General features: G+C 48.0%; 2 protein-coding genes across 6 annotated transcripts in view; one reads left to right on the top strand and one right to left on the bottom strand.

The window, feature by feature from the left end:
- LOC310732793 (uncharacterized protein) overlaps positions 1–6000 on the bottom strand; it is a 339677-nt gene that overhangs the window by 76427 nt on the left and 257250 nt on the right. The gene's annotated exons all lie outside the window — the stretch shown is intronic.
- ipo11 (importin 11) overlaps positions 1–6000 on the top strand; it is a 44692-nt gene that overhangs the window by 8058 nt on the left and 30634 nt on the right. The gene's annotated exons all lie outside the window — the stretch shown is intronic.

Here is a 6000-nt window from a genome sequence, read left to right as displayed (position 1 = left end):
TGTGTTGGTGGTGTGTGTGTGTGTTGGTGGTGTGTGTGTGTTAGTGTGGTGTGTGTATGTAAGAGAGAGTCTGTGTGGGTTGTGTTGTTGGTGTGTGTGTGTGTTGGTGGTGTGTGTGTGTTAGTGTGGTGTGTGTATGTAAGAGAGAGTCTGTGTGGGTTGTGTTGGTGGTGTGTGTGTGTGTTGGTGGTGTGTGTGTGTTAGTGTGGTGTGTGTATGTAAGAGAGAGTCTGTGTGGGTTGTGTTGGTGGTGTGTGTGTGTGTTGGTGGTGTGTGTGTGTTAGTGTGGTGTGTGTATGTAAGAGAGAGTCTATGTGGGTTGTGTTGGTGGTGTGTGTGTGTTAGTGTGGTGTGTGTGTGTGTTGGTGGTGTGTGTGTGTTAGTGTGGTGTGTGTATGTAAGAGAGAGTCTATGTGGGTTGTGTTGGTGGTGTGTGTGTGTTAGTGTGGTGTGTGTATGTAAGAGAGAGTCTGTGTGGGTTGTGTTGGTGGTGTGTGTGTGTGTGTTGGTGGTGTGTGTGTGTTAGTGTGGTGTGTGTATGTAAGAGAGAGTCTGTGTGGGTTGTGTTGTTGGTGTGTGTGTGTGTTGGTGGTGTGTGTGTGTTAGTGTGGTGTGTGTATGTAAGAGAAAGTCTGTGTGGGTTGTGTTGTTGGTGTGTGTGTGTGTGTGTTGGTGGTGTGTGTGTGTTAGTGTGGTGTGTGTATGTAAGAGAGAGTCTGTGTGGGTTGTGTTGTTGGTGTGTGTGTGTTGGTGGTGTGTGTGTGTTAGTGTGGTGTGTGTATGTAAGAGAGAGTCTGTGTGGGTTGTGTTGTTGGTGTGTGTGTGTGTTCGTGGTGTGTGTGTGTTAGTGTGGTGTGTGTATGTAAGAGAGAGTCTGTGTGGGTTGTGTTGTTGGTGTGTGTGTGTGTTGGTGGTGTGTGTGTTAGTGTGGTGTGTGTATGTAAGAGAGAGTCTGTGTGGGTTGTGTTGTTGGTGTGTGTGTGTTGGTGGTGTGTGTGTGTTAGTGTGGTGTGTGTATGTAAGAGAGAGTCTGTGTGGGTTGTGTTGGTGGTGTGTGTGTGTGTTGGTGGTGTGTGTGTGTTAGTGTGGTGTGTGTATGTAAGAGAGAGTCTATGTGGGTTGTGTTGGTGGTGTGTGTGTGTTAGTGTGGTGTGTGTGTGTGTTGGTGGTGTGTGTGTGTTAGTGTGGTGTGTGTATGTAAGAGAGAGTCTATGTGGGTTGTGTTGGTGGTGTGTGTGTGTTAGTGTGGTGTGTGTATGTAAGAGAGAGTCTGTGTGGGTTGTGTTGGTGGTGTGTGTGTGTGTTGGTGGTGTGTGTGTGTTAGTGTGGTGTGTGTATGTAAGAGAGAGTCTGTGTGGGTTGTGTTGGTGGTGTGTGTGTGTGTTGGTGGTGTGTGTGTGTTAGTGTGGTGTGTGTATGTAAGAGAGAGTCTGTGTGGGTTGTGTTGTTGGTGTGTGTGTGTGTTGGTGGTGTGTGTGTGTTAGTGTGGTGTGTGTATGTAAGAGAGAGTCTGTGTGGGTTGTGTTGTTGGTGTGTGTGTGTGTTGGTGGTGTGTGTGTGTTAGTGTGGTGTGTGTATGTAAGAGAGAGTCTGTGTGGGTTGTGTTGGTGGTGTGTGTGTGTGTTGGTGGTGTGTGTGTGTTAGTGTGGTGTGTGTATGTAAGAGAGAGTCTGTGTGGGTTGTGTTGTTGGTGTGTGTGTGTGTTGGTGGTGTGTGTGTGTTAGTGTGGTGTGTGTATGTAAGAGAGAGTCTGTGTGGGTTGTGTTGGTGGTGTGTGTGTGTGTTGGTGGTGTGTGTGTGTTAGTGTGGTGTGTGTATGTAAGAGAGAGTCTGTGTGGGTTGTGTTGGTGGTGTGTGTGTGTGTTGGTGGTGTGTGTGTTAGTGTGGTGTGTGTATGTAAGAGAGAGTCTATGTGGGTTGTGTTGGTGGTGTGTGTGTGTTAGTGTGGTGTGTGTGTGTGTTGGTGGTGTGTGTGTGTTAGTGTGGTGTGTGTATGTAAGAGAGAGTCTATGTGGGTTGTGTTGGTGGTGTGTGTGTGTTAGTGTGGTGTGTGTATGTAAGAGAGAGTCTGTGTGGGTTGTGTTGGTGGTGTGTGTGTGTGTTGGTGGTGTGTGTGTGTTAGTGTGGTGTGTGTATGTAAGAGAGAGTCTGTGTGGGTTGTGTTGTTGGTGTGTGTGTGTGTTGGTGGTGTGTGTGTGTTAGTGTGGTGTGTGTATGTAAGAGAGAGTCTGTGTGGGTTGTGTTGTTGGTGTGTGTGTGTGTTGGTGGTGTGTGTGTGTTAGTGTGGTGTGTGTATGTAAGAGAGAGTCTGTGTGGGTTGTGTTGTTGGTGTGTGTGTGTGTTGGTGGTGTGTGTGTGTTAGTGTGGTGTGTGTATGTAAGAGAGAGTCTGTGTGGGTTGTGTTGGTGGTGTGTGTGTGTGTTGGTGGTGTGTGTGTGTTAGTGTGGTGTGTGTATGTAAGAGAGAGTCTGTGTGGGTTGTGTTGGTGGTGTGTGTGTGTGTTGGTGGTGTGTGTGTGTTAGTGTGGTGTGTGTATGTAAGAGAGAGTCTGTGTGGGTTGTGTTGTTGGTGTGTGTGTGTTGGTGGTGTGTGTGTGTTAGTGTGGTGTGTGTATGTAAGAGAGAGTCTGTGTGGGTTGTGTTGTTGGTGTGTGTGTGTGTTGGTGGTGTGTGTGTGTTAGTGTGGTGTGTGTATGTAAGAGAGAGTCTGTGTGGGTTGTGTTGGTGGTGTGTGTGTGTGTTGGTGGTGTGTGTGTGTTAGTGTGGTGTGTGTATGTAAGAGAGAGTCTGTGTGGGTTGTGTTGTTGGTGTGTGTGTGTGTTGGTGGTGTGTGTGTGTTAGTGTGGTGTGTGTATGTAAGAGAGAGTCTGTGTGGGTTGTGTTGGTGGTGTGTGTGTGTGTTGGTGGTGTGTGTGTGTTAGTGTGGTGTGTGTATGTAAGAGAGAGTCTGTGTGGGTTGTGTTGGTGGTGTGTGTGTGTGTTGGTGGTGTGTGTGTGTTAGTGTGGTGTGTGTATGTAAGAGAGAGTCTATGTGGGTTGTGTTGGTGGTGTGTGTGTGTTAGTGTGGTGTGTGTGTGTGTTGGTGGTGTGTGTGTGTTAGTGTGGTGTGTGTATGTAAGAGAGAGTCTATGTGGGTTGTGTTGGTGGTGTGTGTGTGTTAGTGTGGTGTGTGTATGTGAGAGAGAGTCTGTGTGGGTTGTGTTGTTGGTGTGTGTGTGTGTTGGTGGTGTGTGTGTGTTAGTGTGGTGTGTGTATGTAAGAGAGAGTCTGTGTGGGTTGTGTTGTTGGTGTGTGTGTGTGTTGGTGGTGTGTGTGTGTTAGTGTGGTGTGTGTATGTAAGAGAGAGTCTGTGTGGGTTGTGTTGGTGGTGTGTGTGTGTGTTGGTGGTGTGTGTGTGTTAGTGTGGTGTGTGTATGTAAGAGAGAGTCTGTGTGGGTTGTGTTGGTGGTGTGTGTGTGTGTTGGTGGTGTGTGTGTGTTAGTGTGGTGTGTGTATGTAAGAGAGAGTCTATGTGGGTTGTGTTGGTGGTGTGTGTGTGTGTTGGTGGTGTGTGTGTGTGTTAGTGTGGTGTGTGTATGTAAGAGAGAGTCTGTGTGGGTTGTGTTGTTGGTGTGTGTGTGTGTTGGTGGTGTGTGTGTGTTAGTGTGGTGTGTGTATGTAAGAGAGAGTCTGTGTGGGTTGTGTTGGTGGTGTGTGTGTGTGTTGGTGGTGTGTGTGTGTTAGTGTGGTGTGTGTATGTAAGAGAGAGTCTGTGTGGGTTGTGTTGTTGGTGTGTGTGTGTTAGTGTGGTGTGTGTATGTAAGAGAGAGTCTGTGTGGGTTGTGTTGGTGGTGTGTGTGTGTGTTGGTGGTGTGTGTGTGTTAGTGTGGTGTGTGTATGTAAGAGAGAGTCTATGTGGGTTGTGTTGGTGGTGTGTGTGTGTTAGTGTGGTGTGTGTATGTAAGAGAGAGTCTGTGTGGGTTGTGTTGTTGGTGTGTGTGTGTGTTGGTGGTGTGTGTGTGTGTTAGTGTGGTGTGTGTATGTAAGAGAGAGTCTATGTGGGTTGTGTTGGTGGTGTGTGTGTGTGTTGGTGGTGTGTGTGTGTGTTAGTGTGGTGTGTGTATGTAAGAGAGAGTCTGTGTGGGTTGTGTTGGTGGTGTGTGTGTGTGTTGGTGGTGTGTGTGTGTGTTAGTGTGGTGTGTGTATGTAAGAGAGAGTCTGTGTGGGTTGTGTTGGTGGTGTGTGTGTGTGTTGGTGGTGTGTGTGTGTTAGTGTGGTGTGTGTATGTAAGAGAGAGTCTATGTGGGTTGTGTTGGTGGTGTGTGTGTGTTAGTGTGGTGTGTGTATGTAAGAGAGAGTCTCTCTGCACTACACTCACCTGTCTCACTCCCACCTGTCTCTCTCTACACTACACTCGCCTGTCTCACTCCCACCTGTCTCTCTCTCTCTACACTACACTCGCCTGTCTCACTCCCACCTGTCTCTCTCTACAGTACACTCGCCTGTCTCACTCCCACCTGTCTCTCTCTACACTACACTCGCCTGCCTCACTCCCACCTGTCTCTCTCTACACTACACTCGCCTGTCTCACTCCCACCTGTCTCTCTCTGTGTGTGTTGGTGGTGTGTGTGTGTTAGTGTGGTGTGTGTATGTAAGAGAGAGTCTGTGTGGGTTGTGTTGGTGGTGTGTGTGTGTGTTGGTGGTGTGTGTGTGTTAGTGTGGTGTGTGTATGTAAGAGAGAGTCTGTGTGGGTTGTGTTGGTGGTGTGTGTGTGTGTTGGTGGTGTGTGTGTGTTAGTGTGGTGTGTGTATGTAAGAGAGAGTCTATGTGGGTTGTGTTGGTGGTGTGTGTGTGTGTTGGTGGTGTGTGTGTGTGTTAGTGTGGTGTGTGTATGTAAGAGAGAGTCTGTGTGGGTTGTGTTGGTGGTGTGTGTGTGTGTTGGTGGTGTGTGTGTGTTAGTGTGGTGTGTGTATGTAAGAGAGAGTCTGTGTGGGTTGTGTTGTTGGTGTGTGTGTGTGTTGGTGGTGTGTGTGTGTTAGTGTGGTGTGTGTATGTAAGAGAGAGTCTGTGTGGGTTGTGTTGGTGGTGTGTGTGTGTGTTGGTGGTGTGTGTGTGTTAGTGTGGTGTGTGTATGTAAGAGAGAGTCTGTGTGGGTTGTGTTGTTGGTGTGTGTGTGTTAGTGTGGTGTGTGTATGTAAGAGAGAGTCTGTGTGGGTTGTGTTGGTGGTGTGTGTGTGTGTTGGTGGTGTGTGTGTGTTAGTGTGGTGTGTGTATGTAAGAGAGAGTCTATGTGGGTTGTGTTGGTGGTGTGTGTGTGTTAGTGTGGTGTGTGTATGTAAGAGAGAGTCTGTGTGGGTTGTGTTGTTGGTGTGTGTGTGTGTTGGTGGTGTGTGTGTGTGTTAGTGTGGTGTGTGTATGTAAGAGAGAGTCTATGTGGGTTGTGTTGGTGGTGTGTGTGTGTGTTGGTGGTGTGTGTGTGTGTTAGTGTGGTGTGTGTATGTAAGAGAGAGTCTGTGTGGGTTGTGTTGGTGGTGTGTGTGTGTGTTGGTGGTGTGTGTGTGTGTTAGTGTGGTGTGTGTATGTAAGAGAGAGTCTGTGTGGGTTGTGTTGGTGGTGTGTGTGTGTGTTGGTGGTGTGTGTGTGTTAGTGTGGTGTGTGTATGTAAGAGAGAGTCTATGTGGGTTGTGTTGGTGGTGTGTGTGTGTTAGTGTGGTGTGTGTATGTAAGAGAGAGTCTGTGTGGGTTGTGTTGGTGGTGTGTGTGTGTGTTAGTGTGGTGTGTGTATGTAAGAGAGAGTCTATGTGGGTTGTGTTGGTGGTGTGTGTGTGTTAGTGTGGTGCTATTTGTCGGGGGCTGAGAGGATGATTAAAATTAGGGATGATTTGGTTCATTCTGGTGATGAATTGGGTTTGAATGTGGTTTTATTTGGTTCTCTCTCTCTTTTTCTCTCTCTCTCTCTCTCTTTCCCCCCCAACTCTCTCTTTCCCCTCCTCATCTCTCTCTTTCTCTTTCCTACTTATCT

This window comes from Silurus aristotelis, assembly GCF_946808225.1.
Source record: "Silurus aristotelis genome assembly, chromosome: 11".
In the NCBI taxonomy this organism is placed as follows: domain Eukaryota; kingdom Metazoa; phylum Chordata; class Actinopteri; order Siluriformes; family Siluridae; genus Silurus; species Silurus aristotelis.
Note: the sequence above shows the minus strand (reverse complement) of the source record. Positions and strands in the feature narration are given on the sequence as shown.